The sequence below is a fragment of the Vidua macroura genome, chromosome 2 (genome assembly GCF_024509145.1).
Source record: "Vidua macroura isolate BioBank_ID:100142 chromosome 2, ASM2450914v1, whole genome shotgun sequence".
NCBI classification, from domain to species: Eukaryota; Metazoa; Chordata; class Aves; order Passeriformes; family Viduidae; genus Vidua; species Vidua macroura.
In genome coordinates, this window is record NC_071572.1 from 89,612,103 (window position 1) to 89,623,604 (window position 11,502).

Below are 11,502 nucleotides of genomic sequence, written 5' to 3' on the forward strand. Positions count from 1 at the left end.
AGAAGAGAGCAATCTTGGTACCCTGATATGATGAAAGTCCTTCATTTCATGAAAATAAATATCAAGATTTCAATGACAAATTAGTTTGTGAAGTTTCAGCTCATTCCTGTCATTCCAATTCCATTTAATTGTTTTCACTTCATTTAGGAATTTTAGGGTTTTGCAATTTCATTTAATGTCATTATATTTCCTTTCCTGTCTTTTAATTTCATTTGATTTAATTTCATTTCTGTCTTTACGTGTACTGCCAGACTCTCTTTTCTTACTCAGGTATTGTTTTGGATTATCATCTCACCAGTAGTTTTGTATTTAAATTTACTACCATAAATACGATATTCTGCATATATATGAGTATCTATAGTACAATCACTATTGAGAAGAACATCTATTAGCAAAAAAAAAAAAAAAAAAAAAAAAAAAAAAAAAAAAGAAAAAGGGAGCAGAATTGTGAAAATCAGCAGTATTTTTCATATTTTTCATTTTGTCTGCTACAGAGACAGGTTATGTTTGGTGTATGCTGAAGTGCTCATCAAGAGATTTGGCTGTATTTCCAAAATACACATCATCCAGCCATGTGCCATATTAGACAGTCAGAAGGAACTGTCCTAGCCTTTCATTTTCTGTGTCATAGCATCACTTTCTTACCAAATATCAGCATCCTGCTGAATACCAGTAATGCACCAGTCTTCTAAAAGGAAACCACGAGAGCTTTTTATGCTGCAATCTTGAAAATGCTACACATCTTGATCTGCAAATAAAAATCTGACACTACTTCAATGTGACTGTTCAGATGCCAGCACTCCAGTGATGACAGTGGTGATAGCGCTGAAACTGACTTCTCAAAAGGCAACTGTAGCTTAGTGCTCAAAACATCTCTGGACTCTAAGGTTTATTTCCTTTTACTTCCTAAAATCTGCATTGAGTCACAGAATCAGTACTTGTAATTCAAGCTGCAGTGGTAGGCCATGACAGAATTTATTAGGGAGCTCTAGAATTGAGAGGCAAATTAGGGCATGGAACAGGATGCTCTATTCAAGAGGAGAAAGGAAACAGGGGAAAACACAAAATTCTGCACTGAAAAAGTAGGGAATGAGATAGGCAGATAGGTTGACAGCCTGAGGCTGGGATCCTACTCAGAATTGCAAGGCCAGGGAACAGATGCAAATCTCTGTACATGACCTGACACAGGCGGAACCTTCATCTCTTGCCATTAGAGACAGCGTTTGCCTTCAGTATTGCTCATGGCAATCGATATCTGGGCAAATTAACTTTAGGCAGATATTGGTCTCCACTACCGAGCTTTTCTTACCAAGTCCAGTTGGCTAGGAGCATTAAAAACTGTCATAGCTGTGCCAGCAAGCCTGATGTGGTAAACATAAGGGAGTGGAGGAGGAGGGGCTTAATGCAATCTGAAACAGCGATTCATTCTTTGTGATTGCCTGGGGATGACCGCAGGACGCCACTAATGGAGTACGAGGAGAGGTTACGGGAGCATGTCGTTGCAGTGCCATCTGGTGACAAATACTGGAATTATCACTTTAATGGAATAATTCAAGTGGAAATAAACATGACAAACCTACAATAATGCCATCTCTGTGGTCCCAGATGGACAGCACATTTGGATTTTCTATTTTTAAAGTTGGATGATTCTATTGGATTTTCTATTTTTAAACTTGATGGGAAGGCTGCCTTTTCCTGTTTTATTTTCTTAACACTAGCAGAATTCAGCAACATTCTTTCATTGTTTTTACATGGATTGAAATGTACATGAATCACATGTATAAAATCTGTACAACCTAACCTAATATGGTTAATAGTCACCTAAATTCATGCCACATCAATAGCTATTTTAATGTGAATGAAGACCTGTATTTTGGAATTATCCATGTTTGAATAGTCACTATTATTCTTTGAAACAACATTGGTCTCAAGGAAACAAGGATTGAAAATATATGAAAATATATGTGTTTGTGAAGGTCTTTGTCAGATGGACATATAGGCTCAACAAATGTTACCTGAGCTTACCAAAGCTACTTTCTCCACTAATAAAATCAATGCATACAGTGCACTCCTTTTTGAATATTTTTCAGCATATTGTCTTTACCTCTTCTGTAGATGAGTGACAGTAAAGTACTAAGGCAAGCAGGAATTTAGAGATTTAAGGAAGCATTTCCCAAATATATTCAGCCCTTAATTTATATCTAAATAACCATTTGGTATCCTGTCAGCACATCAGGCTGTAGGGCTTCACTTGGGGATCCAGTAGAATATGGTAGATGGCCAATGGTTGGGGGTTTTGTTCTCTTTTATTCCAAATAATTTCTTTTACAATCTGTAGCAAAATGTATTTCTTGCATTTGATTATTTGTATCCTCTGCAATTAAGCTAATGTATTCTGTGAATTTTCTTACATTCTTCTTATTTGTTCACTATTTTTTTTTCTTTTGGTTTTCCTTTCAAATTGGGGCATAAGGATATTTCTCTGTGAATTGATTTACTCTTCCACGGTGCCACTGGGACTGAAAATGTTCTGTAATCTGAACAGTGACTGTGATCTGGAAAGGTATAAAACATTTCTCTGTGGTCTTTACTTTTGCTTTCCAGTTCCAGGATTGAATTTTGTATTTGTCAAGGGAAGAAATTTAAACTGAATTAGGAATTTGTGAATTCAATTTTCAGGAGTTTATCTAATACTTTTACCTAAACCTCTTTGATTTCACTCATATCTGTCAATCACTCTTACAGCTAGAGAATAAATAGTATTTATAATCTTTGAAAGTTTTTTACAGCTCAAAATATTTTACCATCCTGAAAACTCAAAAACTTGAAAATTTTACCTAACAAAAAATTAGGAAATAATGAAAAAATAAATTGGAATATTGTTTTGACACTTTTTTGAATAGTTAAATTTGATTTTTTTTAAGGTGTAATGTGGTTTGTCTGTAGTGTAGCACACAGAAATTCAGGAACTGCCATATTAGAGAAACCTCAAGGCCTGTCTTATTAATCATACTATTTTTGACAGTTGATGCCAAATGTTTAAGGGAAAAGTGTTGATCTGTCTAGGAAGTAAATGTAGGAAGCAGATGTGCAGTTTTACTGTTAAAAAAAATCAACAAAAATAATGCAAGATATATAATCCCTAAATTGATACATTAAAATTGATACCAGAAAATTAAGTCTAACTTCACGTTATGTAACAAGGCATTTAGCTGGTTTTAACTTGCTAATAGTTGCTATTCAGTATTTGTAAATTCAGGTGCATGCGTAAAATTATACCACACATAGATCAGATTTTAAACATTTTTACTTTTTTTTTTCTCCCCAAAGCTCTGAGAATCTAATTTTTGTGAGTGTGGCCATGCCCAGCAGCTCCATTTATGCTGCTCTGTAGAGTCTCTGCTCCATTCTTTCATCTGACATTTTTTACTGACAGTGTCTTGTTTCTTACTGCAGCATTTTTTTGACATATTATTCTGCTGCTTTTACAGTCACATGTGAATGAGATGGGGAACTAATCCAGCTGAAAAAATAAAGGGAGAGGGAGAAGAGGAGCAAGTGAAAAGTTGTTTAAGCAAGCATTGGCGGTTAATAAGTGTGGTATTACCATTCCAGCCTCATCTCAAAGAGCACCTGACAGAGGCTTCCTGGTACCTGTTAGGAAAGAAACACTCCTTGAAGTACTAGCTCCCTCCATGTCTGGAATTTGGAGGTATCAACCTTCATGAGCATGACAAAGTGTATGTCCCTGTAAAATCCTCACCTAAGGCATTTCATAAGATGCTGCTACAGCTTAAAGTTTTTCTATCCCTATGCCAGCCATCTTTCAGGCAAGTGTTGCCAGCTATCCAGTACACTGTTCATTAAAGTGGACTTGAGCTGAAATACTAGGTTGGAGTAAATGAGACCTGACCATGTATTTCTTGCTCCCAGCTCATCTTTAGATTAAGGTAAAGTTACCTTGTCAAGGGAATAGCTCAGCTACCAAGCAGGTAGTTGATGAATGCCACACACTGAATCATGATAGTAAAATTAACAAAAAAATTTGAGCAAAAAACTTTAAATATAGACTCACTTTTTTGCCCAAAGTTGTAGTCCAAAGTTGTATGGTATAGTCCATTTTATCTCTTTTCAGACCAAAATAAAGAAAGCCACAGCTCCCCAGTTAATCTCTCAAGCAAGAGAGATTAGTAAATGCAAGGTCAGTTTAGCTCATTCAGCAAACAAATACAGAAAACTGCTATACATGCCTGAAGGTCAGGCAGCCTTGCAGTAATAGCGTGATCTCAGAGAAAACCTCTTGCACTTAAAAACAACCCTCCTGCAGCCAGCCAGCTTCTATTCCTGCTGGAATCCCATTTAAGCCTAGTAGCAGGGAACTGCTCCCTTGAGTGCTTCCTGGCACCAGTGACTGAGTAGTTACAGACTGGAATAAGGTGCTCCCACAGGTCCTGGTGGTGCTTCCCACACTGTGTGACAGTTCCTGCAAGCCATTGGTTAAATCTGTAGCATAGCAAGATTGCTTTGTTGCCCAGCAATAAAGAAATTTGTTAGAAATTGTACTCTCCCATAGAGAAATTTAATACAACCATACATCTTATCGGCTTCTAGATGAGACACATATATGAGATCCTTTTTGATTTGGGTTGTGGTGGTTTGTTTTTTGTTTGGGTTTGGTTTTGGTTTTGGGGTTTTTTTGGGGTGTTTGTTTGTTTGTTTTGTTTTGTTTTGTTTTGTTTTCCTGGTATATTTTTTCCTAATATTAATGACTGTAAAGGGAATTTAAGAAGGGTTTCTCTTTGAATGTCAGACCAAAGGCAGATACTTGATGTGAACACGTTTAACACATTTAACACTGCGATGCAGGTGCAATTTATTTAAGTCAGTATTTTCCAAAGCTGGTGACAAAAGCTAGAGGCTAAAATCAGTAGAAGCCTTAAGTGCTTACAACACATTTCCTATGACAGAAATGTGAGCAGGACAAATCCCCAAAGCAAGTGATGTTCATTAGATGTTCCAATTCTGAGAAAAACTGGGACACTGTGGTAATTTTTTTTATAAGGCAAAGGACCAAATGTACTCCTTGTAGGAACAGGACTAGAAAGTCAAATCCAACCTTAAAGCCAGATACCCATACAACAACTCTGCAAATCTGCTCACATGATCACCTGGCGCTCACAGAGGCATCCTGCATGCAACCTACTTTGCCATGTACAATGTACAAAGCAGACCATGAGCAAACCCAGCAGCCTACAGTGTTTGCACAGTGGGACCCACGTGCCTGAGCCTAGCTAGGCTAGGGATGAGTGCCTCTGTTAGTACATATGGGAAATGGCATGACGTTTGAAAAAACTATGATGATGCAGAAGCACCTGGAATCCAGGGTCCTGGAATGTCCTAAGTCCTGTGTCCAGTTCCTCTGGACATAATCAAACCTGGAACTATAAGGTCACAAAAGCTCACTAATTCAACTTTTTGCAGATTAACTTACTTTGTGGATACTCAATGGAGAACTGCAACCAGAATACTTGAGATACTTTTTCTCAAACTAGCCCAATCATGACACACTATGCTGAGTGTGATGAATGCAGAACACAGTGAGGAGAGCATCCTCAGACATGTGCACACACTTTCAAAGACACATCAGGTTTCAGTGAAGCCCTAAAATAGAGAGGCCAGTCTGGGGAAGAGAGAATAGACTGGCTGGGGCCCAACTGTGAAGGGATCTCTGAGCCTGTGTATAGAAAATAGACCTGGTGAGAGAAGTTTGCTTAGAATATCTCAATAACCTGGTTACTTTTGCCTGAGCTCTCTGTGTCAAAAAATATATTCTTTCTCAGTATTTCTCATGTCTCAAAAAAAAAAAAAATTAAAATCACCTCCTCAGGTTTATTTTTACTTTTACTTTCTTATTTAACCAAGTGGGATCTTCATATGATTTGGTCCTGAACTAGGCTACCTAAACTTGTCTGGTGGCCACACTTACACAAGGTACTACCATGCATATCAGTGGAATGTAAATGGATTTGCACTGGAAAGAATTTGAGCACAGGTAAAATTGGCCATACAGACAGCTGCAAGACTGAGTATCAAAAGTTGAGACCTGGAGTGCTGTTAATCAATTTTGGGCCATCAATGTATATTGTTTCAGGAACTAAACTGATTAGCTTTGATTGGCTTTGGTTTGGTAAGCAATTGATTGACTAGAGAATAGAGTCTCTGTTTTCAATTAAGAATAGAAAAAGAACAAGGAATATTATGTTTAAATTAAGATAAGATAATGCAAAGGAGATTTTCTGCTATAGTAAAACAAAAGACCTGATATTAGGGACACACAATTAAGCATTTGATGAGTGCAACCATCACTTTATTACACTGAAGAATAGCAACCTTTCCAAGCTGCATTGTCATACAGGTAATGTAAGGAAGCAACGGATCCAGATACAGATCAACAATAGGAACAAAAAGGAAAATAGCTGGAGAATAGTGACATCCAGCTCACCCATCAAGACAAATAAGGCCAAGTCTAGAACACAGATGATAGAAAACCAAATGCAACATAATCTGTGAGGAACTAGGATGTGCCAACCTGCAGAGCAAGTGCACTGGCAAGATGAAAGCCTTCATTCAACAGCAATATCACCATCACTGCTTCATGCTTCTGCTGTTTGTGGACATGTCTGAGGCAGAGTGCTTGGATGATGAGGAGATAGCTGGTCAAAATACCAAAATACACTGAGGGCTGAAGCTATTATCTCTGGCATGTGTTGTACGCTAGTATCCTCCACACCATTCACGTCAGTGTATGTTCTCATGAAAGACAGAAGGATGAACAGTGTTAAAAGGAAAAAATGCTTCCATCAGCACAAAAAATTGGCTGTATTTGAGCGAGTAGCAGGTTGAGCTGGGAGAAGGAGCTGGGTTACACAAACAGAAAGAGATCTAGCTGCACTTGCAGTAAGTGGCCAGGTTGAAGTGGAAATTCCTTTCCAAGTGTGTGAAACACACATACTTTTTCTTATGTATATGACAAGTCTCTCATTTATTCTATATCCCTATAGCCTCACATATAATTGCATCTCTCTTATCCTAATCTCAAATCTTTTAGCAAATATGCTTCCATAGGTTGCCTTTTAAAATGCTTATTTAGCACCAATAATCAAACTCCTTGCTTAATCACTTTATTTTCCGCTATAATTGGAGGCTTAGCAGAGGCATAAGTACATAAAGTCACCTGTGAGGAACTTATTGAATAACTGATCCCTTCCACAATGCCAGCATGCCCTGGTCTTCCTGAGAGTCCAGGCTGATTTGTTTTGATCTGCCGTTTCCCAGGTCCGTGCTGCTTTTCCCAATGAACTGAGCTCACCACCCTACAACAGGGGCAGGCCTAGCCCACCCAAGGGCCACAAAATTGTCAAAATAGAGTCCTGGGGGCAACAGTAGCTTCATTCCCTTTGAGAACTATGGGAATTGGTGTTATTTTTAAGGAGAGTGCTGGTACACTGTGGCTTTGCCCTCTGCAGAGGGCGCGTCTTCGCCTCTGGGAGTACTGGGAAATGGCCATTGACGGAGCACAGCCCCGTATGTGACGCTGGAAGAATGCAGCTGGAGGTCCCAGTGGTTTTCAACAGTGCCTGAGCCTGAATGATCCACCTCCTTTCCATATTACAAAAAAAGTTAGGAGTCTAAGGCTACACATTGTATAAATAACTTTCAACACAATCAGTTCTAACTTGTCAGCTAGTAATTTATTTACACAATCCTGTAACTGATTTGTACTCAATAAGATAATATACTCAGAAGTATATTATCTTTTTGATATATATAGTAAAGAGGTTCAGTCTACACTGATCCATCTGTTCACAGCTGGAAATGTCAGGGCTGAGAACAGTCTCCCAAGACAGAATCCCTTCTGCCAACAGGACTGAGCATCACTTATCTGAATGGCAGCTTGGCCAGGATTCCCCCAAAACACTTATCCAACAGGCAATGCATTTGAAATACAATAATGTCATTTTACTCATTCTTTTTCAATTTATTCTTTCTTCCAGGTCACATTCACCATATCTTCAATAGAGGTGTTGTAGTCATCCTTGCCCATCCTTGTTGCCTTGTGATAACTGGTATCTCAGTGGTTGTATGTTGCTCTGAAAAATTGGTGGTGGACATGGCATTCTGGCATTCTAGATTCTGGCTAGAAACTGATACTGTTTAGTAAGATAGCAGTTGTCAGAATGTAGGCTGAAAAATGCTGGGTATAATTTAAATCTTTTTTGCCAGATTTCACAGTTTATTCTTAGCAAAAACTGTTTCTTGCCAAGTGAACTTTCAGAAGACCATACTGTGCAAAATGGGTGAAAAATGCACATAAATCTGTGAACATAGACTGCAGTCTGTCCAGAGAGTGTGAATGTTTAACCTAGAGAAGAGTTGCCTGTGAGAAGAACTGTATTTACTGTTATAAAATATTCTTTGTGTATTTCAGAATCACTCCAGGGAAACCTATCCCAGCTTCTTCAGATGCAAATAATTTTGAAAGCGTGATAAAAGTTTTGGTTAATCAAGAAATATATATTCCATATTCTTGTATGAATATGCTACTTCTTCCAACATATGTTTGAGGATCAGAGGAATAAATAGAGCAGAGAGGAAAACAGCACATTGTAGAAGTGTGGGAAAAGCCTGTATTATACAAAGAAATGCAGGAAAGCCGTCAAAGACAACTCTTATTCTTTCTCTAAACTTGTGGAAAGCAATAGAAACTTGCTCTCTGGGGTAGCTTAAATGAATGGTGAATGGCATAGAGAGATCAAGCTTGAATGAAGTCTCAGTGAAAAAATGTCTTCAAAAATTACAGAGGCCTTCTGGATATGCAGAGTTATTTGATGTAGAATGACAGGAATTACAGTAAAAAGTGGTTTGGAGATCATCACTAGACAGTCAGCTACTTGTGCTGCACAGTGAAATAATGGTGAAGGAAGAACATTCATCAACCTGTTTTTTCTTAGAGGCTGGAGCTGCTGCTGCTGCTTTTATAGGAGTATGTGTCCTGCCTTTGCATTTGTCCCAGTTCAGCAGGTTTAAAGATCTGTATGGAACTGGTCACAAAACTATCTATCTACCCACAAAGACACTGTGGTCAATGTACCTAGTATCCCAAATACCAGCCGTTCTAGACAATGTATTTTTTAAAGTTCCACATTCCTTCGTAGTTACACAATTACAAATCTATTTCTACTCACCTTCCAGATACTGACTGGGAGTAACTGTAAAGTAAAAAGTAACTGTGGTCACTTACTTGATTGTTAAGTGGCAAAATATTGCATCTTCATTTACTCAGCTGAAGCTGGGGCATGTCTTCTAATATTGTGATTATTTCACTAGAATACACTGGTTTTTTACTGTAGTTAAATATGCAATTTAATTGGTTCAATCTCCTACTGTTGTATAACTCTTTTCAGAACAATTAAGCTTTTATCAAAATTCCCTGTATTTTTTATTTTAGTTAATTTGTTTGACTCGAAAAGTTGGGTAGACTAGTTCTAATTCCAGGTGATGGAGAAAAAACCCTAATGTTGTGCAGAACTGACATACGGTTTAAAATTGCTTCAACACAAAATATTCAAGTTATATAGCCACAATAATGTGATAGCCAAATACCTTGTAGTATCTAGATCCACTAGTTCAGAAGGATCTATTTCTATCTTATCTTCTACCCTTAAAAGTCCTGGGAAAAATAATGAAAGGGATACCTGGTTCCAAATTTGTGCATAGTGGATCACCTTTCAGTTCAGATTTAATATAGATCAAGCATGAACAAAGCACTGCATTTCCATCACACACCATAGCACTTGATACAGCCTCTTTTATAATGCTATAATTTTTCATACTGTCTATAGGAGGCCAAAGTATGCTTGATCCAGCAAGAAGTCAAAAGTAGCTTGATAATACCTGATCCAGTCTCAAATCCTCTAGGACAGAGTCCACCTTCATATTTTTTACACACACTTGAAGTTTTGGAGTAGGTTTGTGTGAGCTCAGGACTTTGCATTACCTGGCTTCAATGTTTATTGTGGTCCTCAAAGTGGAGAATCACAGCAAGGTACCGCGAGAATTACAAGGGTGTGTTAATGCCAGAGATGCATCACCTCCTGTCTAGGGAGAATGGGGAGAAGAGAGCAAGGTTGTCCGAAGATAACTAAAGATTAATTACCTTGATAAAAATTACACCCCTGAGAGGAACCAACCTTGACATGCTGTTATCAGATTGCCTCTATGTAGTGAACAGCTGGAGCATGTGCAGAAATGCATTGGTCAAGGTGATCAATGAACAAGTTTTGTGCAACTTTTTCTTTGCTGTCACTTGTATAAAAGCCTGCAAACACTCCAAAGAGAGGTACTAACTTCAGGAAGCCTAGCACCTCTTCTCGTGTAGAATGTCTTTAAAGGTCAGAAGTTGGGCCTGGGCTCTCTGCATCCATTGACAATCAAGCAGAGGAAGCACGTCTTCAGAAATCACCTAATGCATTTAATTTGCACGGTTTGGTTGGGTTTGCTTGGGTTTGCTTTTAATTGGAGCACCTGAGTAACAATTCCAGCTGCACTGTATAAAGACTGAGAAAGATTAAAGAAACCAGAATCTTTCTGAGCTGGTGCACTGGGAAAATTACTTAAATAGGGACAGTTTCAAGTAAATTTTCCTTCTCATAATAGAACATGGTACATGGAAAGTTCATTATGTAATCTTAGGGTGCAAGATAAGTTTTTGGTGTGTGGTAACTGATTGTTACTTGCATTATAGCTCCTTAAAAACTGTTGGTTTTCTAATGGAAATATAAATTAGCATCTTCTATCCATATTTATTTTTCTAAATGCAAAGTTTCATTTTTGGCAAGAGTAATTAGGAGCTGCCTGTAAGTTCATTAGGAACTATCAGGTGTCACGTTTGAAAATCAGTTGGTTATTCAATGTCTATCTTAGAATCTCATTCTTAGCCTAACAAGATGAGAGAAAATCTACCTGATCTGAATAAAGCATTTCAGAGTTTTTCTGGGATACTGAGAGCTAACTTTATCTAGGGTAGGATTAAAGCATAGATACTATATCCTAGGGACTGCTGTATACTTCCTGCAAAAATGTTCTTTAAAAAACCTCGGATTTGTATTTAAAACTTAAAAAGCAAATGTCCAGTCATGTGGCTCTGAAGGAAATACTGCAATCATAAATTAGGTGTGACTGACTGAGGGTGTGTAATCTCTAAGCCTAAACAAGAAATGTGAACTGTGAGCAGAAACAAACACTTAGTGAAAGAACTATGTGGACAAAAGAATTCACAGATGACTTCTTCCATACTAAGGCACATGAACAGCTTGGCTATAAAGGAGTGCTATCTATGTATATCTCTTCCAGCTTCTGCTCCGAGGAGAAATGGAGATTCCTCTAGTCAGTTCTTTGTTCCTGAGTGGAGTCACCCCCTGAGGTGTGTCTGGGAGTAGATAA